Genomic DNA, 25,579 nt, shown 5'->3' with positions numbered 1-25,579 from the left:
GTGTAAGGGACAAAAAAATGAATTACTGGTGCTGCCTGTCTCTTCAACAGAAGTGTTAGTTAGCTACTCTATTCTTCATATCATTCCAGTCGGGACAACCTGGACAGAAATGGCTTTCTGCATCAAAGTGAGAGAACATACCACATAGAATACCATTTTCATCCTGGAAATGGAGAATTACTTTCCTTCTGGGAGGCATTGGTATTCAGATACACTAATGTCTTTGCAACCTAAAATCACCACACAGCTCCTTAGGAAAATGAACAAGCTGTCAGGCCTATAATCTGTGTCCAAGAGTCTGAGTCTTCCAAGGCTCAACATGCAGGACCAGAATTTTGTCCCTTTGAGATTAAAATCTTGTGAGTAAGGAGAGCTCCCTGTTTTACAATTCATTAAGTAAATCCTTTTAAGTAACCCTTTCTGATATGTCTGAAATGTTTACTCTCCACATATGCCATGCATTGGCTAATCCAATGCAAAGGCTCAGATAGGATTTGGGTGATTTCTTTCTTTTCCTAGTTAACCGGAATGTTTGTGGCAGAGAATTTGGGTGTAAGAGGAGCAAGAGTGAAGCTGTGCAGTTGTTGATGAAGTGAGAAGTTGTTGAAAAGAAAAGCATTTGCAGGATCCCAGCACTAATATTCATCTATCTGTGATTTCCAAGCCTGTTTTATTTACCAAGGTTTTTAGGAATACAGAGCTCTCTGAGGAATGTTTTATTTTTTTGCCAACAGGATGACACCAGTATATAGTAAGCTGTGTCTAGTCTGTAATCAGACTCAGTGGGGCAGATTAGGTGTTCTCATAAAGTAAACATGGCTGGAGAATATTGGCAGCAGAAAACAACACAGATACTAAAGCAGCTGGACTTAGATAATCAGTACTCCAGGAAGCTGTAAGAATTTGTTTTTGAATGCTTTGCTTAAATTTTTGGTTAAGAAATAAGACTGCCATTCTCTAGACATAGCACCAAGTCCCTTCAGATTGTAGGAAATTGTTTATTTGCATACATTCATCTACTTGATTATGTGGTTTTTGTATTTGTTTAATGATGATGATCAGCTATGTCTATTGCAAGAACTAATCCCATCAGGAGCAGTCTTTCAAGTATGGAAGACTATAGCCTTCAGGGATTATGATTCATCTGTGTTTAAAAGGAACATACCAACATTAAATAAAAGTTAAATTACTGAGCGTCCTGAAATCTCTGTACCCTGGCTTTGTACAGTAGAATGGAAAGCAAGAGTAGAAGGCAGATGATGAGCTTTGCTCGGTGTTGCTGAAGTTGCTGGGGAAGTTACTCTCCCTGACTGGGTTGTTGTGGTGTTAGTGCTGGGCAGCAGAAACAAATGATGTTCTGGCTGTTACTGGTCCCAGCCAGGTGTTCTACTTTGTGTTGATACCGGTGCTCATTTGTGTTGAACAGCACATGTGAGAATTAGCATATCGTTTTCTTTGTCCTCTTGCCGTGGGGGTGGTGCCATCCCCAAGGAAGGAGGAGTGGCAACTGCTAATTTCAACGCTGTCTGTTGGAGAGGGAGAGAGTAAGATTTGTAGAAAATTGAAAATTTCAGGGAAGAGGGGAAAAAATCAGAAGCAGTGAACATCCGTTTTTTGAAGACAGTGGCCTGATACACTACGCTCAGGTAAGGTAGTTGAGTTGTAATTGTTTTTCCTTTAGAAGTAATTCTTGACTATTATATGTTATATATGTATGTACTGTTTTTTTTTCTGTGCTTAGCCTGGTCCTGGCTCACAAAGATATCTGAAAGCTGTTTGACCTTATGGAATAAGCATTGTAATGTAGGTTTTATTTTGCATGTAGTAGCCCAAAGAGAATTAGGACAAATATATGTGGTCCCCTATTACATGAAAAAAATTGTTCTTTAGGCTGAAGCTAGGTCTAAAGAGACTGTTAATAGTGCTAATATTAGTTCTTCATTGAAACAAAACCTTTGCAAATAACTGTAGGTTTCTATTGCAGCGTTATGTCAGATTTATTTGTTAGATGTTTTGATAAAACAGTGCTTGGTAGCTTAGAGTTTACCTTATGATGTCTTTTTTTTCTTCTTTCTTTGCGTAAAACATAGAGCCCAACAAGAGTGAACCCCACAATATGCAGGTTTTGGTCCTAAATGCATCTACAGAGATTTGCTGCGGAAGAAATCTTAAGCTATATGTGTCTTCTTGATGAGTTTCATAAGTTAGAAACTATGGATTTGTATTTTAGTAAATAAAATTTATGTTATTTCTGTTCTTTTTATTTCTCTTAGCAGCTTTTTGGTTTGGTTTTCCTATGAAAGCGCTGCATTAATCTTGTCTTATCTGTTATTTTGCAACTAGCTTGCCTTTTTCTTTTCCTCCTCAACAGCAGAACTTGATGCCTCAGTATTTCCTTATCCTCTAGAGGCTGCTGTAGAAATTGCTGTAATACATAAAAAACCTGCTAGTGTGATTAGTAAGTTTAAAAGTTTTACCAAATGTCCTTATTAGTTTCCATTTAAGAATGCACATCTAGACTCCCTATTTTCTCTATTTGGCCCAAGGGCCTTTTGTAGTTGAATAGCCTGTTCAGTGTTTTTTGAAAATTGTAAAAGTCATAATAAGCAAGTTGTACATTGTCACAAGTTGGTTTCTTTTGTGTCTGAAAAAATACAGATGCAGTGATGCATACTGAGAGTTACCTGCTGTCTGATCCCAGGCTAAAACCGGAATTATGTTCTCAGTCATTTACCTAATGTTACCTTGAAGTTCTATCAGCGAGTTGGTCTCTTTATCCCAGATGGATTAGTTAAGTTATCACATGTGTTCATATATCCCACTTATCTTTAACATGATCAATATTACTTCAGGTTTTCAGTAAGCAGTTTTCCCTTTAATCCCATCAACTCATGCATGCAGCTTCTTTACAGGCTAGCACTTAGCTTGCCACCTGCATAATGTCTGTGTTGAACTTCCATCTTTTTATCATTTTTATGAAGTACAAGTTGCCAAGTTTGTTGTCTTCCAAGTAATCTCTAAGTTGCAGCTGGGTTAAAAAAAGGTACTTGAATATTGAAGAAAAGGAATAAATAATAAAGAAAAGATAGTCAAAGACAGGCCAGAAGTTTGCTGACCTGTGTATTCCAAATATAGCCAGTATGTGGAATATCAAGCTGGATTAAAAATGACAAGAAGTAAGGTTGATAATACGGAGGGGTGTGTGTGTGTGTTCAGGTGGATGTGGTAAGTCTGAGCTCTGTCATTTGTTGAAAAATAATCTGGAAACTAATTGTAAATTAGTAGTAGGATTATTATTTTGGCTTTAAAAACATGTAGTGTGTATCAAACCTGCTCTTCTTGTTTGACGGGATGTGTCTGAATATGTGTTATAGCCAAGTTACTAGTGGCTTATAATGTGTCTGAAATTAAATAGCTGCTAGAAAAGGGAGGTTGGGTAGACAAGAAACAGAATTAGATTAATGCTTGCAGGGAGGCCATACTTTCTTGATAGAGTCAGTTGATGGCCCATAAATGCCTTGCGAGAGGAGTGTTGTGCACCTTTAGGAGATGTGGTAGAAGCTGTGTTCCCTCTTGTGTTTGTAGCAGATATTGCATTTCTGTAATGCTCATGAGAGAAATAGAGACAGTTGCATTTCAAATATGAGGATGTCTGGCCTTTCTGGTTTTCTTCTGTAAAATTAGTGAAGTTGTGTTCTGTGAATTAATGGATAGCTCTTAGATGCTATGATATAGATGGAGATAATCAGCATTGGCATTTTTAGTACTTCAAAAGATACACTTGTAACTTTGGGGTTAGGGTCTTAGGCTTCTGTGTTTCAGTATTTCCAGTAGCCCAGTTTAGAGTTTTTTAAGAAAGGTATCTGTGTATATTAAGCTTTCTGGTGAAAATATGAGGTTTAGTCTGATGTAAAGTAATTGTTTGCTAAAGTAATTGTGTCCATAGACTTTGGATTCAGTACAAAAATACATTTGGTTTTGAATTCATGTAGTGTTTTGATAGCGTTCCTGTTTGCATCTTCTCTGTAGAGAAAGTCTAGTGCTGATAAAAAGAAATTTTATGGTTGTATGCAACTTCTACTTTACTTGCCCTTCCCCCATTTCTTAGCATGATATATCAGTAGAAAGAAGCGAAGTATATCAGCTACTGCTCCATCTCTTTTCCATTATGAATTGGATAAGGCATTCAATGGAAAAGAGAAAGATGCTGTGCTTCTTTAAGGGTCATAGAATGGTATTACAAGCTATGTTATAGACTGAGATAGCACGTAAAATGAGTAAAAATATTTTTAGTTACTTAAGCATGTGTGAATAAAATTTGTGCTTAAAAGTGAAAATATGAAGACCAAGCATCTTCAGAAAATATGTGCTAAAAAGATTTGTTGTTCTTATAGAAGGAAATACATAATTTCATACTTATGCCAAATAGAATTAGTGTTCCATGATAACTTTCTGAACTCTAAGTCTAGCCTCTTGTAAATAGTTTAATCACAAAGGAATTTAAGTGTTAACTGAACTATTCAAAAACCTTTCTTTAGGATCCAGAACAGATTTGCTATATTAACCTTTTCTGTTCTATGACATGATAAACTGAAACCTTTTGTCTTTGCTGCTTGTATTCTGCATTTAGTTTTTTTCATTTCACATTCTCTTTCAAAAATCAGAGCTTGTTTCTCTATCAGTATCTCCTAGTGACAGGGATAGTGCTACCTATTGTTTCTTATTCTAAATTACTTCTGACTTCATTTTACAGTTGAAGAGGATGGAAATACTGATTCGTGGCTACTACTTTCACGTTTTGTCATTATTTTCTTTATTGCTGCTTAAGAAAAGTGACTAGTCACCATTTGAGATTCAGAGCTTTCTTACTATGGTAGTACCCGTAAGTTTTGTCCACTGAGACTGCATTGCTTTTGCTGTAAGAACAAGTGTCACATCCTCTTCTGTGGCCTTGAATGTTTACTGCCTTAAATTTCAAGTTGGATACTTAGATTTTTGGTATCTAGAGGAGTATGACTGCTAACTTTTAAAAAGAGAGAATATTCAGAAATCACCCCTGTATTTTTCTGTGAGATTCCCCATCCCTGTTACTCATGATTAGAAAATGAGTCACTAGAAGCTTCAGTCAGACAGTCATACCCCATTTTACTTTGGGAGTGGGGGAAGGTGAAAGAAATGTTAAGTTGCAGTGAACCTCTTTTCCAAGCCTGCTAGCATCTTTTTTTTTTTATTGCTTTGTCATGGAGAGACCAAAAGCTTACAGGCTTGAGGTCACATAAGACTTTGACATAGTAGTATGTATGTAGATAAAGGTATGTAAATGTAGAGATAGACATATGCAGAATTCTAAGTCTACAGATGAGCTGGACAAAATCATAACTCCACTGGTAAATCAACATAACCTGTCTATTCAATAAGCTTGAGGTGCTAAAAAAAATGCTGAAGAGAAATCTGGCTAATGGAGGGTAAGATGTTTGTGACTCTGCAGACAGCAGAGATATTGAAAGTTTCTTTTGGAAAAGTGCAGTGGGGCTGGAAAAGCTGCATGGCATATGTGCAGGCTTACTTGACATTGAACAGAGCTCTCCTAGGCCTCGAAACAAAGATGTAACAGGATAGAAGAGATGTATCACTTGAGACCTTTTCCTACAGAGAGGATATGAAAATTTTGACCATTTAAAATGCTTTTATTGGAAGACAAGTCTTTGAAAATATGATATCAAACTGCATTCTCCAGAGAAATGGCTTGCTGGCATTGAGAATTTATGCTGTTGCTGAATAAGAACTTGAAATTGAGGAATGGGATAGATTTGCATAGAGCCTTTTTTTTTTTTTCTTTAAAGTGTACATGAAAAGAGATAGAAACCCAAGGATACCATAGCAGATAAAGTGATGTAACTGTTCAGAACAACAGACAATTATTAGAATAAAAGTTAAGTGCAATAAATATTTCTGAGAATTGTAGTCAGGTATGTAACTACTGGTTATGACTATACCAGCTTTCAGTGCAGTTAAGACTGTGCATTAGCTGAAGTGCAAGCAAAGCTGAAACAATTTTGTGCAAATACCAAGAGCTTGGGGTGTAAAAAGGAATATTTTGAATTGCAAAATATAAGACTGGATATTGAAGCCATAAGGTAATAGCATAGCAGGCATAGCAGAACATGAATATTGAAGGATACAACTGAAACCTAGAAATAGACAGTATTGTGCGTGATGTTATAATGTTATTAGAGTGTTGCTGTAAGAACTCAGAAGAAATGTTAGTGAAGCAGAAACCACTTGGACTGATGTCAGTTCAGTGAAAGGTGATAAGTCTTCTGGGACAGTGGCAGTGGTGGAGTTCTGCAGTGCTGAATCTGGAAACAGGTAATTGTAATGGCGTACAGATCAAAATTACTGGGCACATCACAAGAGAAACCATCTTTGTGAATATCAGTTGGAGTACAAGTGCTGCTGATAATGGTAGGTTGGGCTATGATAGTGTGGTTTAAATGCATAACAGTTTTTAAAATTTGAAAATAAATCACGGGACCAAAATCAAGTGAGACTGGTTTTGAGTAATGTAGTTTCAACTCAGACTTGTAATCTTGAGGATTTATATGGGTTTGGTCTTATATGTTTTCTTGAGAGATGGGTTCAGGCAAGGATTATGAGAACTAGAAAGCATTTCCTACAGAGGATGAATTAAGGAATGAAAACAACTCCAAACCTTGGCTTCCTTTATCACTTGCAGTAAAGGAGAAAAAAAAAAATATACATGTCAGATAAAGGTCAGTGTTAGCATAATAATGTGGATAATTTGGCCATTAAGACATTTACTTTTAAAATTACAGAAGATTCTTGACGTTAAACCAGTCAGCTTCTGGAGCAACATTCCTCTGGGAATATAGAGACAAAGATTTTGGGGCTTTAGCTAAATAATATGTTGTGGAAAGTATTAGATTTTGATGTTGTGTGTTGTAGTAGGTCTTATAACTCAGAGGGTTCTTTCTGTTTTTTAATGTGGTTGGACTAATCCTGTCCCCAGCATGTGATTTCTGGGTTCAATTTGATTTTTTTTTTTTTTTTTGCTGAGACAGCTCAGGCTTTACAAGGAGTAACTTTCTGTTAACAGTTTCTTCTGAGAATTATATCCAATTAAGTTGAAATGTTAGGTTTAGGGCACCACACAAAAAAAAAGTTTCCCCAAACCTTTCATTTCTGCATCAAGAGGAAGTAGTGAATGTGAAGTTTAAAGGACTTCATGTCATTAAAACTGACACTGCTGTAGCTGACTGGTTTCTGACCCTTGGTAATTTTTTTATGCTTGAAAGGTAATTATAGGAACAGTCTTTCATTCCCACATACTTCAAAAGCAGCAGCACAGAAAAACGAGGTGACAACAAATCCCCTCCTTCACCTGCTACTCTTTTAGACTTCACACCTCTTCCATCCACATGCAGAAAGACTCTGACGTGACTGGTCTTGACACTTGTGCTAATGGCAAGGGAGTTGGCTATGCATCTCCATACACAGTGGAGATAACATTCTTAAATGAATGTTAGACTCCTTTTCTTCAGCAAAATAAAGGTTGAATCTTTTTATTTTGCTGGAGAAGGAGAAATCAGATGATACATCCATAGACTCATATAGTAAAGCTGGATTTGAGGAAGAAAATAAACAAATAGCAGCTAAATGAAGAAGTTGTGTGTATCTGTGTTACTGGTGGGAGATGGAGAAAAATATTTTAAAACAAAAGATAAATGTTGGGCAGAAGTTAAAACTTTGGCCATATTTACTGTGATTGATCAGAGAAAGTGCCAACATAATGGCATTTCAAGCAAAATGTCACTTCCTTTGATTTATTTATTTATTTGAAAATTTTATTTGTTTTAACAATTTATTTAAATTTTTTTTTTTTATAAGTGCTGGGACAGGTAAGTTTGAAAAATAGCACAGAGCCAAGTTTCTCTGGTTGTATCTTCCAACTAACATATTCCTAATTGCCCAACTGCCTTAAGGCAATAAAGAAATCAGTTTTTGAATAATTTATGAAGGTTTTTGTCACTCTTGTAAGGTGCTAATATGCCATAATGAATTGAGGAGGGGGTGGGTAGCCACAACAACCTGCAGTGGATAAAATGAGTGGAATGCTTTTATAAAATACTGTTTGTGGGCACATGTGTGTGCTTGCAGTCTGAAAATTTAATGTTCTCAGAAGAATGTAAAAGCTACTTACCAGGAGAACTTAAGTTTCCTAAACTTGTTTGTATAAACTCCTGCACAAGTTGCTGTTCTGCCTTGAAGTAAGATGAATAGAATTGTTTAGGCTAACATCTGAAAATTTAAGAATAGGAGGGGAAAGAAATCCTGAAGCCAATTATCTTCTATTTGGGATAAGAGTTTTAAGGTTGTTATACATCAGTTGCAAAAGGTGTGCCCCTCTCCCAGCCGCAGAGAGCCAGCCACCTTAGCTGGGCTTGTTTAGAGAGCTGGAAGAAGCTGTGCCTGAGTCTTAAAAACTGACTCCCTTCTGATCTGGACCCTGAAGTTTTAGTGTGCTGCCTTTTTACCTCTCTTTTTTTCTCTTCTAGGCCTACTAGCAGTTCTCAGAGAGGGCTCTTTCCACAATCTTTCTCATATGTTCTCTACTTCGTGTTCCCAGCAACTCTAATGACTCTTCCCAGGCCATGCTCAGTCACTATTTGTTATAGATATGTCTCTCATCTTTAAAGTGTGTTGCTATATTTGGTCCTTTCCTTTCTGTCCCCAAACTTTCCTTCTTTTTGTGGTGTCCTATTTCAATTGACTCTCTCGTGGCTCTTTTCACAAAGTCTGCAGTCTTAAAGCTATCTTTGAGAAGCATGTCCTGGAACTGGGTTTCTTTAGAAAATGCTTTCTTGAGAAACACTTTCATTTCATAAGTTAGGTAATATTCCTGGTTATTCAATATGAAAGAAAGCATTCATTCTGAAAGATTTAGATCTTAAGAGATTCACATCTTTTAATGTATGCAAATGTAGTTAAGATCAAAATAACTGCATGTCTGCAGCAGTGCAATAGCATTGTAATGGAATGATGGTATTATTCAAATTTATTTTTGTGCTGAATTAATTGTACTTCATATAGTCACTCTGTCTGTATGGGGTATGTTCTTCTTCAATATCTGGCTCTATGTCATTAGTAATATTGATAATTGTTCCAGTGACTAACTGGATGGAGTTTAGTCCAGCCACTATTTTTACTTGGAGGGCACGCTCTGACTGTGTTTACTGTGTGAAGCACCTCTCTATGGGCTGTGAGATCTTACTACTCTATTTTTGCCTACTGCAAACAGATCAGAGACTTAGTGATACCAGGCTGGTGAGAGAAGCTTGCTCCAAGCTCTGGCCAGGCTGTATGTGCTCTGCTTTAACACTGTGGTGGGATGACAGGAAAGCAAAGAACACAAGTGTGACCAAGGAACAGCCTGTTTGTAACCACCACTGCAGAGCTTTGCAAGCTGAAGTTGTGAGGGATATTCTTCTTTTTAGCCTTCTTAGAATCAGATCTTTTGGTGCATTGGGTTTGTTGGTCCCCTTCTAAGCTCTGATTCTCTGCTTCAGGCTGGTTTCCCCATTAATTCCTGCCCAGAGGGCCTTTAGAAGCTGAGAATCCTTCAAAGCATGTAGGTCTGATTAAAATGTAGGTGATAATCCCTCAGCTAGATGTTGAGCAGCTATTCCAGGCTGGGCAATCAGAAGCAATTTTACTATGGATGAAAAAGAGGTTGTTGCCAACCATTCACATCCTGAGGCAAGCTCAGTTTCTCTGTCAAGGGACTTGGCTTGTACTACTGTGCACCTTCAGTTTTCATCACAGAAACATTCAGCCCTGGATTGCCTCTAGTAAAAATCATAGTTGTGTTTCACGTTTTATATAAAGCCATTCATTTAATTCAGACATACCCGTTTTGTAATAATTGCATCATACCACTGCAGTCATGGCCTTTTTACCCAAATAAGTCTGTACCTGAGGAGCATGAATATCTTATGAAACCAACTCTTGAATTTTGTTTATAGTGAATAACTGTGATAGCCTTATATTTATCAAATTATTGCTGTGAGCTTTTTTCTTTGCATGGAGGTTTAATCTGCAAAACATCTTTTAATCTGCAAATCTACTTTCAGCAGGTTTTATGTAGGTGGGCTGTTTATCGGTTTTAAAAAAAATATTTATAAAAACATTTGCCCATGACCCTTTTAGTTGAAGAGGGCAGGGTGCAATACAGAGTAGCACTATACTATATAATACAGAGTATAGAGTATACTATATAATACAGAGTAGCACTATACTATAACTGTATGCAGTTATAGTAGATAACTGTATGCAGAAATCCACCTAAGTATTTGGCTCTGTTGCCTAATTAATAACTTAATAAGATGTAACTTATTTTTCAGGATTATTTGTACTTCCTCACTGTTTCTATATAGTGAAAAGCTGCATATTAGTAAAAACAGGTAGTGTAGTAATGGATATACATGAACAGGAAATTTCGGTTTAATTGAGTGAAGTGTTACACTTCCCAAAGTGCCTGCCTGCATGGAAAGGTGTTGGTAGGTTTTGACTCAAAACAGATGGTGTCTCTGCTGCTTACAGGTTGTATTAGCAAGGAATTCTGCAGCCACAAAACCTGCAGACACATAGATTGCTCTGGAACGAGCAGTGGAAGAGAGCTTCAGTATGTGCACATATGCAATTTGAGCTGTCCTAATCTTAATTGAAACAGGTATTTAGGGAGAGTTTGATTGTCTTCTGGATCATCCTTTGACTAGGGGTTCAAGTTGTGGTTCAAAAGTATCACCTCTTAGTTTCTTCTAAAGTGTTTTTAACTTTGGATGAATTCAGAGACATAGCAGTAACTTGAAAGATTGTGAAGTTTGTTACTCTGATTAGTACATCTTATTTATCCTTCAGAATACATAAACTCTCTTCTTATCTTCTAATTGAGGATCTATTGTTCAATTTAAGGCAAATAGTCAATGAATGACCTGTAATTGCCGTGGCATAAAGCAGAAACATTCTTAGTAGTCTTCATGATTAATGAGCTTTGTTGCTGTTTTCCCTGTATCTATTTTGCATCTATTCCTGAATATTCCCTTCCCCAGATGAAATAATAATTTCTTTGTAACTGAGACTTCTGTTGCACATAGAATTGAATCATTATTATTGAGACACTGGCAAAATGATTTATCGTTCTTTCTTAGATTAACAGGACAGTTCCCATATTTAAGCTGGTAATGCACATTTTATAATTATTTCCTCCCCCTCCCCTCTCCCCCCCCCAATATTTTAGTTGAGGTTTAATTATTCATATTCAATGTCATAATCAAATATTAAGTCCCTTACTTTTCCATGCTTTCCTGCTGTCAGTTTAGAGGTAAATGAAGGAAACCCAGTAATCTCCTTCCCATGGGAGGCAGAGGAACAGGAGACATCATGATGTCATGGTTTAACTACAGGCAGCCACCAAGCAATGAATTCCCTGCCTTCCTATGGGCAGGCAGCTGTTCAGCAGTCTCTGGAAGGCCGGGCCACATCACCTGCGAAGACAAAACCATCACTCCAAATGTGCCCACTTTCCCTCTTCCTCTCCTCCTTATATACTGAGCATGATGTCACATGGTCTGGAATATCCCTTTGGTCAGTTGGGGCCACTTGTCAGGGCTATCTCTCCTCCCACCCTCCCAAGCACCCTTAGCTTCCTCACCAGTGTGGAAGCACAAAAATCAGAGAGGCCTTGGCTCTGTGTAAGCTCTGCTCAGCAATAACAAAAACATCTCTGTATTATCAACCCTATGTTCAGCACAAATCCAAAACACAGCACCATACCAGCCACTATGAATAAAATTAACTCTACCCTAGCACACATGGTTTCCCCCTAAATATAGAATATTAAAATCAAAGCCTCTTCTGGGTCTTCACAGGTGAGTTAGTTTCTGTGATAGTTCTGAAGGTAAAACACTTCTGTTGTTTTCATGAAGGTTGTATGGAGAAAGGACAACAAAAGCAGAATTAGTGCATTTAAAGAGGGTGGGAGGAGTTCCTCCTTCCTGTTATTACCAAAAGAAAAATGATGGTGAATTCCAGAACTGTCTGGAAATTAGAAAAGGGATTTTGTTCCAAGTACTTGATCTGTTTAATCTCAAAAGATGATAGTATGTTGTATTTTGTTTTGTGGGTGACTTGATTCAGTCACCTTTTAAATATAACATTTTGGAGCTCAAATGAACCCCAAATCTCTTAAATACATTGTTAAAATTTTTTAATATTTAGATATTCCTCAGATATAAGTTTAGGAAAAGGGAGAAGTAGAGAGAAACTGTGTTTTCTCAGCAATGTGGTCTTTATATATACATATATATGTGTGTGTGTGTGTGTGTGTGTTAAGACTGATGATATTTTTTCATTCTAGGATATGATGCAAACCAAAATGGTTGAGAAGTTCAAAGGTGTTGGGGATTGCAAACTTAGGATAAAATCCTGTATCTTAGAGAGTAAATGCTGTAGTCTTAATACAGTAATTTGTCTGTTATAGTAGAAGTGACCACTGAAACTGATGCTACAGCAATTTTAATTTTAATTTTGCTTCTACCTTTTGCATGTTTATAGATATTGGAGGAGAGAGGAAATAAATCTTCTAGAGGCAAAAGTTCCAGTTATTGCCACTCAGATACTGTATCTTGCAGAATGGAGGAATAAAATGCAATATTTTTTGAAACTGGTTACTGTGTCCTACGTTCATTCCTTTCTTTAAGGGATTGGTGTTCCCAGCAAACCCTCCCTAGCCTGGTTTTACTACTGACTTGTGTATAGGAGTTCCATGTGAATTGAGCTGTGCCACTCATTCACTTGGTATTTTTGTTTTGTTTCATTTGAAATGAGAGCTTACAGGTTCGTGTATTTTCATTCCTGCAGATTAGAGAAAGAAATCTGCTGTGTAAATTAGTAAGTAATTAGTGACCAAAATGCTAATATCTAGGTGAGCTCCACTTGCTCTGAACCCATGGGCTCACAATAGTGGCTGAACTAGTCTTGACAGTTGTTTGCGTGTAGTAGATGTCTTGAAGCATTAGTTGGTGCAGTCACTTTTGAATAGGGTTTTGAAGACAGACTTAACCTTCCAGTATTTTTTTCAAGTGCTAGAGAAGATAATGTCCATAACACAGTTTCTTGCTGGCCCAAGAGAGTTATAGCCAGTGCTACAGCATGTCTGTGGCTGAGCAGACATGGGAGAAGGAGGAATACAGTGTTGCTTGAAAGCATAGTTGGAAATTTGAGTGAAGATGATGGATTAATTTAAATTTGTCATTAATTGTTTTGAGTGAGGACTATGTTTGAAGTCCTTCATATGGGAATTGCTTCATAAGGCTGCACTTACACAATTATCCTAAGCTGACACATCTGTTGTCCTCTGCAGAAGGATTACCTGTGGGGGCACACTTCTGCCCTCCATGTTGGGCTGGCACTGGCATTTCTGCAGCTGGCTAGATCAGGAAACAGCTTGGTTAAGTTTTTGAGGTCAGTTCCTTGAGCTGACTGTGTGGCTCCATCAGCACTTGTGCTGCTGTGGGGAAGGAGAGCACCTGTACCTGTGTCAGGTCAGCAACTGCTCAGGGCAGCCTGATGAAAGTTGCACATTGAACACTTGGTGTGGTGGCTGTGTTGAGCAAAGCAGTAAATTCTTGCTCAATCTCTGCCTAGCGTGGTGCACTAAAACCACGAGGGACACTCCCAAACAGATAAATCCTTGTCACAGGGCAGGTTTTCAGCTTGATCAGTATCAGCAGCTGGAAGTACATTGTTCAGTGGGTGTGGCAGGTAATACCTGTTGGCCATAAGTGCTTATTTGTATTATCCCTTTTAGAGGAAACAAAAGGCAAGATTTTTTTCCCCCTTCCCCAGGAAGATCATGTCTGAATGTTATCTGGGAATGAATACTGGGAAACTACATGAATCATTTAGGAATTTTCTTGAAAAAAATCTGTCAGCTGAAGGGAAGACAGAACTGTTCTGCTTGGTTGCTATTTTTTTCAGCTGAGGGGAATACCTTCAAGGCAAGCCAGCATTTAATTTTTCATTATCTGTCTCTAAATAGAATAGCTCACCTCCAAGGGCCTTTATTCTCAGGTGATACTTTGATTTTAAGGTCTTGTTTGGTTTAAGACTTAAAAAGGGACTTGCAAACAGCAGTGATAATGGATGAGGGTGTTGGTTGGTTTATGGGGCACACAATTATGCCGTTGCAATGTCATGCATCTCTTGGAAGAAGTCTGGTTCTGGTTAGGGATTGCTGTGTCAGCTGGAGCTCCTATTGTGTTTTTCAGGGCATAGTGAGGTAAGGATGACTGAAATGAAAACTTACAGAGGATAAAGTTATTACAATATGGTGTGTGTGATTCAGCATAAAATAAAACTGAAATAACACCAGTACTATTGTGAAATGGATGACTACTTAATGTTTCTCTTACCTTCTATACAACAAACAAATCAAAATTGTTTTCAATGCTCAGTAAAGGGTGTCCTAGAAATGACATGATTTATTAACTTGTTGAATATTGCAGGCCTATTATTTTTTTATTCTAATTGTTTTTGAAAGGTGCAATGACTGATAAATTGTAGGAAGAAACATTTGAATAGTTAAGGATGATAATCTTTTCAAATAGATTGCTATAGTACTTTCAGCCTACCAAAGTATAAGTGAAAGCTACAAACATTATTTGATCAGCCCTAGCTTTGACCTTGCCGTAAGAAAATAAGAGAGCCAGGAGACAAAGTGGGGAGACTGAGCAGCTAGAAAGAAACTGAAGTTTTCCCTGACTATAATCAGTTAGCTTGACTGCGTGCAACCAGCTGATAAACATCTTTATATAGAAAGGCATGAATAACTTTTTAATGCCAATAGGTATATTCTGTAGATAGCCTAGTACTTAGTGATACTTGGTAAATAGGTCTTGCCTGTCTGTCTTCAGTGAGGAAAAAAGAAAAACTGTAACCTTAAGAGAAGATGATTTTGTAAGATGAATTCTTCTACTGCTTTCCACTGTTTTCCCCCTTTATATTAAGGTTGCCTTTGCAGATCTCTGAAACATTCTTTGGAAATCAGTCCCTGAATGTACACCAGCCAAGAGTTTTCTTCCCTGCTGATCAGCTGTTAATGATTTTCAAGGTAAAATTTAAATATAGATTTAAATATAGATTTTTGAAGTTTTTACATATAAATATCCATATATCTGTCTATTTGAAACTCCTGCCATGTATTAATTCTTTTTGCTGACTCTGCCTTGTACTCTTATTTCCTCAGTCCAAGGCAGAAAACCTAGTGTTTTGTTTCAAGGTACAGGGATCAGGGATAGAATGGAGACTTTTAATGAGGGAGCTTCATGTGTTATTTATATTTTATGACCTAATAAAGAGACAGTATGAGAAATTAGCAATATCTCTTTGCTTAAAGAGAATATAATTTTTGAAGACAAAATTATGGACTAATTTTGCAGCATTCCTTTTGAAGGCTGATTCATGTGCTGCGTTTTGCAAAGATTAGAGAAGTTCTTAATGCAAAATGATGTGAACTAAAAATATTGTACCTGTTCAAAGGAGGGGAATGGGAGCTTTGAATGTATTTGGTAGAGTCTCTGAGGACTTGAAAATGTGAGTTCTGGTGTTTTTCTTTTTGAAATAGCTAACCTAGTGAAATTGGGCAGTCAGTTTTATTGACTTTGCTTCAGAGGTTTAGGAGATTGCAATATTGAAAAGCTTGTATTTTAACACTTTACCAGAATATCTAGAATTATATGCAGTACTAATGAAAGCTGCAAGATACTCTGCACTGATTTGATGTTGATCTGGGCTTATGATCTGCAAGAAAATGTGGAACCTGAGAGACTGTGCTGAAAGTGTTTTTTCAGGGTGGTGCATGCAGCCATGAAGGCGCTTACTCTGTTTTGTACTTGCAGCAGTGACCTGCACTTTCTGCTTTGGACAACTACAGTGTGGTGGTTATAATAATAAAAAACTAATAAAATAAGCTTTAGTAGCTGTTCTGAGCAGTATAAGAGTTGCAAGTTTTTCAATGGGTAGCTATTATTCATGCTAGCCTTTAAGTACTGAAGTCAATTTGGTGCAGGTTTTACATGATAAAACTTGTAATTAAAATTTCCTTGAGCATGCTTCCTTAGGTTTTTTGTCTTATAATATTTATGTATAGGGTAAGAGGTGGGTTTGTATCTCTTCAAGTGATCCAAAATGTGCTTTTTGTCATTGTGCTAATCAGAGATGTACAACTTCAAGGCTCGTGCTTACAGTTACTATATGTTGCAACTCTTTTTCTGTGTCATGTATATCAAATAATTCTGATTTTACCCTGTCCATAGAAAGTGATCATGAAAACTATAAATTCAAATGCAGGGAGACAGGGAATGTCCAGCAGAGAACTTGATAAATTTTGTGGTCTATGAACTGTCAAGATGGTCATCTCTTCTAAAATTATTGCTTCCAAGGACATAGAATCCTCCACCTCTTTCTCTCCTGGTCACTCACAAAGTAATTGACTGATCCAGTTTGTTTGTAAATTATGGTTGTGATGATTGTGTGTGGAAGAATGTTGAGAAGGACTTTGGATTCAGCATGACTTTGTCTCTTACCATGAGCATTAAATAATGCCTGTCTCTTGAACCACTGATGTTAAATAACTGAAGATAATATCTTTTCTATCTGAGTTCATGCTAGGAAAGAAATTATCTAGGACAAACATTTGAAGGCACTATATGACTAAGTAGTTTCCCTGACTGACAGTTTTAGTATGAAATGGAGACAGAAGGGAAGTGGATTATTGAGCTATAGAGTCTTTCTGGTCCTTCAGGGAGACCCAGTCATGTAGCTGTAGACAGACATGTCATTTGGGGTGGTTTACCTTTAATTTTATTGTTGTGATCACTGGTTGTGATAGCCTTTGGATGGTCTTTGAGTCTCTAAGTTAAACCAAAGTTTGAATCCCAGGGTCTTTTGCATGTTTTAGGTCTGAATAGTATTCAGACACTGTCAGATTAGTTTAGCTTCACTGGCAAACTTATGGGGAACAGGCACCTTGATTATTATTGCTGCGGAACTACTGGCTCTGCTGTCTTGCATTTCCAGGTAGTGGCTGATATGCACCAAAGTGTGCTGTCTCAAGGGTTTTACTGCTGTGTCCTGCTCTTACTGTCCCCCATGATTTACACATTATGCAGAGCTATTTGTGCACAGATGTGACAAAAGGAATTCTAGGTTGGTACTTCTTTACTGATAGATGAATGCAAGATATGTACCATCTCCCCTGGAGGGGAAAATAACAAAATTGATAAGCACATCTCCTTCTAGGACTTCTTCATTACTTCTAATAGCCTTTCCAGAAGCCCAGTGTGTTCTGTTTACCTGTCATTGTTTTCCTTTGCTAGAAAGCAAATGCTTTCCTAATCACAGTTTAAACTTGTCTCATCTCCTGACCTTCTGTGATTTGCAGTTCTATGTGGAGTACAGGTGTCTGTGCATTACAATAATTACTTCATTTAAGTATAACTATTTCAGCCAGAAAATTTTATTTGCTTTGATATTCAATTATTGGCAGTTTTCAAGGCTTTTCCATCTGGGACCAGACTCATAGGCTCTGATTTTCTTTATGCTACTCAAAGAGACTGAAACAATCAAAAATAACTGTAAGTAGATGAAGACCCTTCTAAAACAAGAAGGGTACCAATGAGCTGTGTGAAAGGTGTGCAAGAGATCTGTCTAACAGTGCATAGTTGGAGACCACAGAAATGGTTTAGCTTGCCAAACTTTGATGTTTTTCTTGAAAAATAGGCCTATTGCAAAGACTTTATTCTCTGTTTTTAAAAATACAGTCTGTGGCTATAAAACAAAATGAAGAATTAATTCCATTCAGCATATGGAGACTCTTTAGAATTTGGCAGTGCATATATTCCTAAGCTCCTTTGGCAAGGATCTCTTGTGGTTGGGTTTTGTGTGTCGTGTTGCCCAACCAGTGTTTTTGGATGGATTTGGTCTTCCATGCTGAATATGCTCATAGTGTAAGATTACAGTGTATAATAAATATCATATTTGTGAGTGCTGTATGAGTCATCTTTCCACAGCTGTAGTCTATCAATTTACAAAACATTGGCAGCCAGCTGCACCTGCATGGTGGACCCTCTTGTAGTTAATTTTAGGCATAACAGGATCCTTGTGCTGGAAACTATAAGTCAGATTTTGAGATGATTGTGACATTATTTCAAGAAGATTATGAAGATGGGAATAAAAGTATAGCTGCTGCTGCTCAAGGGAAAACAAGAAAGAAGGTGTATATGTGGGAATGAATGGAAAAGTTGGAGCTGTACCTTCTATTGCTTAGATACCTGTTGGGACTGCTTGCACATATTCTCTTCCTTGATGCCAAGGTATTTGATAAGAGAAAGGGAACTAAAGAGCTTTTAAATCTGTGTCAGTTCTGTAGAACCTCCCTAGAAAAAAAATTACTTGGAGACTTGTCTTCAGAACATCGTATTTTGGACTTGGCTATTTTTCACATGTACAAAGTAATAGCTAAGCTTGATTTCCTTTCACTGACATAGACCTAGTGGAATTGGCTGTGATGTGGCTAGTGGAAATTGCAGGACATAGCAGTGACCATTGCTTGGGGGATATATTCAAAAAGAAAGTGAATGTAAAGGTAAAAGTAGAAATGTAAGGGCCCACAGAAAGATACAGTGCAGAAGATGTATCTTCTCCTTCAGCCCAACAGTTGAGAGGAACTGGATCAGGAATTCTTAAGAGTTATAGTTCTCCACCAGAAAAAGATGTCAGTATTGCTCTCTAAAGAATAAAGGCTCCTGATTTAGAGACTGAAACTGGCTTCTCAAGCCCATGTACTGAGGCTTAGGCAGCATTTTTTTTTTTCTTAAGACTGTATAGGAGTATTAAAATCCATCCGTCAGGCTTCACTTGCTTGATTGTATAAGAGTCATACCAAGAATTCTTTTTTTGAGAATGGCCTTTACATAAGCATTGGATATAAAAAGCATAGAATATTGTGGGGATTAAAAAGAAGATCTCTAGAACTACTTTTCTGGCCTTATTTTCTCATCTTTGCAGCAGTATGAAATGGTGCTGTGTTAACTGCAGTTTGGACAAAAATATTTCTTTCCAAATATCCAGTGTTCAAGATTCCCAGGGAACTTAATGTTAAGATAATTTCCAATAAACAGAGGAGAGGTTTTGAGAAAGAAACAGAGATGTCTTCTATGTGCCAAGTATATTTTTTTTCATTAAATTCAGTATATGTTTTTCCAAGAAATAAACGCTGTTGTGTTATTTTTGGTTTGGGGTTTTTGTTTTTGTTTTTTTTTTTGAGGGTGAGGGAAGAGAGAGAAACACACAACTCATTACCTGAAACCACAGAGGAAAATGTACCAAAAGAACTGAAAACTTTTAGAACTCTGGACTTTTATAGTTAACTCTTGGCATTTTGTAAAAGCTATTGTTACTGTGAAGGAGATAGAAATAAAAGGCAATCTACCCTTTTCCCCTTGCCTCTTAAATCCATCTTGGAGCTTTCTAGTTATTTTAGCCAATATATTTTTATTGGTATTAATTTACTGTGGAAATGCTGCATAAAAATTACAGCTTCTGCATGAGATTCTAGAGCTACTGAAAAGGAAATAAATATTTAATTCTCAAGAAATGTTAGGGGTTACCTAAGTGACTTTGGGTTTTTTCTCCTATTACTTACACTGCTTACATGTTATGAAAAGAAAGTAGTGTTTGGAGTCCGTCCAAAAGATTGGAAACCACAATAAACAATGGCATCTTTCATTTTTTTGAGTTTTTTGTTTCAGGTGACTTTCACATCTGCTGTCTAGATTTTTCTCAGCTTCAACAGATTAAGTAGCACCATTACTGTCCCACTCCATCTCTTACTTATCTTCATCCTCTTCCCTGGCAGCCCCATGAGATTCAAAGCCAAAGATCTGGCATTGCTGGCCAGGTGCCCATCAGGTTGTTTTGACAAGGATGGAAAACTGAAGATTTGCAGCGTGGTAGGGGATAAAAAATGAATAGGTTTAAATGACTTGCACCGAAAACTACTCCTGGTTGCTGTGCATGCTTTGTGCAGTTGTTAGCTTGGTTTCACTCATCACATACATCTCACTTTTTTTGTTTTCTTCATTACTGGTGCTTGACTGGCACTAAATATCTTTCTAATTAATGAAACTTAAAACTAGTTTGCTTGAGTTTCCTTTGCATATATCTGAGAAAGAATACAAAGTTCTTAACATGATTTTTTTTTCCCCCCCATAAAAAAAGACTGTTTTTTCTCTGCTAATAACTAGTCACTGGTTGCCATGTTCTAAAAATCAGATATCCAGTTCCTCAGAATTTACCCCTCCCATCTCTAAAGACTGTGTTCTTTTATCCATTTAGATTTTACATTACTCCCTTTACACCTCCTTTGCAGGTTTCTTCAGGTTTTTATGACCATATTTTAAATGTCTTTCAATTTCCAGTAAGCTTGAATAAATGTCTATTCCCTCAGTAGCTGTTAGAAAATAGCTCATGTTTAGTGGTAAAATCAGTCCTAACACAATAATTTTAGCAACAGCAAATGTTTTATCTTCACTTGTCCCAGTTGATTTTCATTGTGATTGTATTTACTTTTATACTGTTAGAAAAAAACCCAAAGAAGCTCAAACCCAGCACAGACTCAGTTATAAGGGGCAGAGCAAGTTCTGTGCCACATCTTCAGAATATTTTATACATGTCCTGGTAAGACCACAACGTGCATTTTCTAATTATAATTAGCTACAATTTCCTGTGAAGTGTGCAGCAACCTTACTAGGCAGGAGGCTTTAGGAAGCATTTGCTTCTGTCTGCCTTGAGGTTCCTCCTCAGGTTTACTTTCCCTGTGTACTCATTGTAGGCATCATATCAAGCCCTGCCTGATGCTTTGAGGATGTTTTTGAATTTTCTGTTACTGATGGTTTTGTTGAGTGCTGTTACTGCTAATACTGTTAAAATCCTTATATTTACTGGAGATATACCAAACATTTATGCAGCCCAGTATTGTGAGCTATCTGTGCCATGGTCAGCAGTAGATCCTAGGAAAGTGTTCAAGGAGTTATGCATGATATTCCTATTACTGAGTGAATCCTTCTGGCTCCCAGCAATCATATTATGACCCCTTGAGAAGAAGGGTCCTTTCTGTCAGGGCATGTTAGACACTGTGTGTCCTGTTCACTGATAGGCTTGTCATTGTTAGTCTGACTAATCTTTGGACTTGTTTATTTGTCACATGTACAAGGTAAGTACTTTTCCAATCCTATAGAAAAATATCTTTTATCTGAAAAAGCTGCAGTGTGAATATGATTCCTTCCTTCCTTCCTTCCTTCCTTCCTTCCTTCCTTCCGTCCTTCCTTCCTTCCTTCCTTCCTTCCTTCCTTCCTTCCTTCCTTCCTTCCTTCCTTCCTTCCTTCCTTCCTTCCTTCCTTCCTTCCTCCTTCCTTCCTTCCTTCCTTCCTTCCTTCCTTCCTTCCTTCCTTCCTTCCTTCCTTCCGCCACTTCCTTCCGCCACCCTTCCTTCCGCCACTTCCTTCCGCCACTTCCTTCCGCCACTTCCTTCCGCCACTTCCTTCCGCCACTTCCTTCCGCCACTTCCTTCCGCCACTTCCTTCCGCCACTTCCTTCCGCCTTCCGCCACTTCCTTCCGCCACTTCCTTCCTTCCTTCCGCCACTTCCTTCCTTCCGCCACTTCCTTCCTTCCGCCACTTCCTTCCGCCACTTCCTTCCGCCACTTCCTTCCGCCACTTCCTTCCTTCCGCCACTTCCTTCCTTCCGCCACTTCCTTCCTTCCTTCCTTCCGCCACTTCCTTCCTTCCTTCCTTCCGCCACTTCCTTCCTTCCTTCCTTCCTTCCTTCCGCCACTTCCTTCCTTCCTTCCTTCCGCCACTTCCTTCCTTCCTTCCTTCCGCCACTTCCTTCCTTCCTTCCGCCACTTCCTTCCTTCCTTCCTTCCTTCCGCCACTTCCTTCCTTCCGCCACTTCCTTCCTTCCGCCACTTCCTTCCTTCCTTCCTTCCACCACTTTCTTCCTTCCACTTCCTTCCTTCCTTCCTTCCGCCACTTCCTTCCTTCCGCCACTTCCTTCCTTCCCACTTCCTTCCGCCACTTCCTGCACTTCCTTCCTTCCGCCACTTCCTTCCTTCCGCCACTTCCTTCCTTCCGCCACTTCCTTCCGCCACTTCCTTCCTTGCCTTCCTTCCTTCCGCCACTTCCTTCCTTCCGCCACTTCCTTCCTTCCGCCACTTCCTTCCTTCCTTCCTCCTTCCTTCCTTCCTTCCTTCCTTCCGCCATTCCTTCCTTCCTTCCGCCACTTCCTTCCTTCCTTCCACTTCCTTCCTTTCCGCCACTTCCCTTCCTGCCGCCACTTCCTTCCTTCCGCCATCCTTGCCTTCCTTCCGCCACTTCCTTCCTTCCTCTCCGTCCTCCTTCCTTCCCTTCCGCCACTTCCTTCCTTCCGCCACTTCCTTCCTTCCGCCACTTTCCTTTCCTTCCGCCAGCTGCACTTCCTTCCTTCCGCCACTTCCTTCGCTCACGCCCTTCCTTCCGCCACTTCCTTTCCTTCCTTCCACTCTCCTTCCGCACTTCGCCTCTTCCGCCACTTCCTTCGCACTTCCTTCCGCCACTTCCTTCCGCCACTTCCTTGCCATTCCTATACACTTCCATGTCTCCTTCCGTATTCCTATCCATTCCTTGCCTTCCTTCTTCCCAAGGCTTGGCCGGTTTGGCCGGCCGGCCTAGGCGGCCGGTGGCCGGGCAGGCCGGGGCCGGCGGCCGGGCAGGCGGCCTCCTTCCGTCTTCGTCCGGCCTTCCGCCGTGCCGGCCGGCCGGCCGAAGCCGGGTCCGGCCTTCCTTCCTTCCTTCCTTCCTTCCTTCCTTCCTTCCTTCCTTCCTTCCTTCCTTCCTTCCTTCCTTCCTTCCTTCCTTCCTTCCTTCCTTCCTTCCTTCCTTCCTTCCTTCCATCCTTCCTTCCATCCTTCCTTGAAATCAGTTAAATAGGTGGGTGATTTTCACTCCACATCCAGGTCAGTGTTAGAAAACTGTATCTTATTCTGACTTGTTTAAACAAATTTTCAAAATTTGTAGAAGTTAAGGAAGGAACCAGGAGATTCGACAAAAGGTGATTTTATCAGGTACTTTCTTTAATTAGGGAGATCACAATAACAAAGCAGCTTGGAAATGGAAGCCAGACAAATGAATCTGATCACACACCCAAGTGTGACTAGATATAGCAGGTGCTTAGTTTTAAAATATCACAAGGTACGAGACTCAGTACAAAGACCAGTGAGTGATTAAAGGGCAATGTCTTATGATGGATCAAACTAAATGATGTAGCACTTCCTAGTCAGCTTTTATCCCAGGAATTTGTAAAACAGTCACTTTCAGAAGCTTCATCTGTTGGGTACTATAAAGGATAGCTGCAATTTGTCTGCTGTGAGGACAGAAGGGAGTGTACCCTGTATTTTTTTTTCTTTTCATATCATCCTAGAAGTGAATAGGTTTTTCATCTGAAGCAGATTGTTGACATATGAAATCACAGTTTAAATTTTGAGAGCTAGTTTGCCATTATAATAACAAAAAATAGTCTTATGATGAAATGTATTAAGCATCTTAATAAACACGGTTGCCAGTTTTCTGCTGTTTGCTTGAATTAGCAAAGGTTTCAGTAGGCTGCTAATGCGGTGTGTGAAAGATATGTCCCAAACAGCACTAATGAAGATATGTTCCTATTTTTGTTGTTGGAATCTGACTTGGCTTGTGGCTTGGCATGGAAGAAAAGTAACTTTGATGTTTTGGAAGATCATCTGAATGCTGAACAATTAACTGTGGAAGTCACTGCCATGAAGCAAAGACTGATTTGTTATTATTTGTTAACTGCTCACAGGGGCACTCGCACGTCTGTATATACAAATATTTATATTTTACTGGCAGACACTAATTTTAGTTCAGATGTTCATAAATTATATTATTTGTATAAGAAGAATCTTCTCTATGAAATTGCAAAGAATGCCTTCCAACCTATCTGTGCTGTAAGTCTTAAGTAGTGTAGGAATTAATTTTCAGTGTAGGGAGAAAATAAGGTTCATTCTTCCAGTTTTTCAAATTTAGATGCAGGACAATTAGGCATCTTAAGGACATTTATTTTCTTCAGTTTAGCAGTGTAGTTAGTTATTCTGAACTGAGACACATAACAGCATTTGGTGGTGTTAGTGAAACTCTTTTCCTTTATAGACTTTGGTGTGGTTTTGTGTGGTGTGGGTAAGTAGGTTGTTCTTTTGTTTTTGTTTTTTTTTCTCCCTCAATTTTTTACCTACCATATTGCATTGGTTATAGATAGCCAAGCTATAACAGTAATGTATTAGGAATATGTATTTAGGAAATGTATTAGGAATGTATTTTACTATTTGTTATAGCAAGATAAGGAAAGGGAGGTGTGAGAAATAGCTTTACAAACACTAAAGTCGGGAGAGGATCTGCTCTAGGTGGAGGAGACTGTGCAGGGGCATGCAGATATACTCTGAATGATGTGAAGCCCATGGCCAATCCATGTTGGAGCTGGTTCTTTTGAAAGGAGCTGTAGCCCATGAAGAGGGTCCACACTGGAGCAGATCTTTGATATCTGCACCCTGTAGGAGGGGCTCCATGCTGGAGCAGGGGAAAAAGCAAGAGGAGGAAGGAGTGGCAGAGAGGAACTGGTATGGACTGACTATAACCCTATTCACTATCTCCCTTGTGCCACTTAAGTGGTGTGGACATGGAGGTTAAGTAGCTGAGAATGAAGGAGTGTGAAGCTGTATCTTGGGAAGAAGGAGATTGGAGAAAGCTGTTTTAGTTCTTGTCTTTGTTTCTTATTGTCCCACTCTATTTTAATTGGTATAAACTTGAATAAATTATCTCTGGGTTAAACCTGTTTTGCCTGTGATGGTTGTTGACAAGTAACATCCCTGTCTTTATCTTAACCCATTAGTATTTAAATTTTATTTTCTCTCCCAGTCCTGCTAAGAGGATATCTATCTAACCATAGATATGATCCCCTGTGGGAAGCATATTTTGCTAAAACTTCCATGTTTGAAGTCCTCAAACCTTGAGCTTGTGTATGTCGGCTTTGTGTCCACTTCCCAGGAAGTGGCAGATGGGCCTTTGCATCCTATGAACACACTCAGTGTAAGTTGCTTTTGAAGGCAGAGTTGGGAAAGGGGCTCCATAAAGCCGTGGTCAGCAGTGTGACTGGGCTGGGGAACCTAGTGCATGACAGGGCTTCCAGAGAAAAATTTGGCATTGTGCTAATCTTGAACCAGTTCTTATAGATCCCAGTTCAAAATATTTCTTGTGGAATTTGCCAACTTTGTGACTCACCTAAAGTATCTGGCATGTGGGTTATATACTTAGTTTCTACCCAGTTCAAGCTGGGGAGGTACTTTCTTCCAGAACTTGAGCAAGATACTACGAGAATGATTACTCAGCATCAGTTA

The 25,579-nt window shown here is 38.7% G+C and overlaps 1 protein-coding gene across 1 annotated transcript in view; it reads left to right on the top strand.

The window, feature by feature from the left end:
• The first annotated feature begins 1,479 nt into the window (after nucleotides 1–1,479).
• INPP4B (inositol polyphosphate-4-phosphatase type II B) overlaps nucleotides 1,480–25,579 on the top strand; it is a 284,613-nt gene continuing 260,513 nt past the window's right edge. The window contains 1 exon segment of the mRNA XM_018922414.3: nucleotides 1,480–1,646. The gene's annotated coding sequence lies outside the window, so the exon portion shown is untranslated.

The sequence above is a fragment of the Serinus canaria genome, chromosome 4 (genome assembly GCF_022539315.1).
Source record: "Serinus canaria isolate serCan28SL12 chromosome 4, serCan2020, whole genome shotgun sequence".
In the NCBI taxonomy this organism is placed as follows: Eukaryota; Metazoa; Chordata; class Aves; order Passeriformes; family Fringillidae; genus Serinus; species Serinus canaria.
The sequence above is the reverse complement of the archived record's forward strand: the minus strand, read 5'-3'. Positions and strand labels throughout refer to the sequence as shown.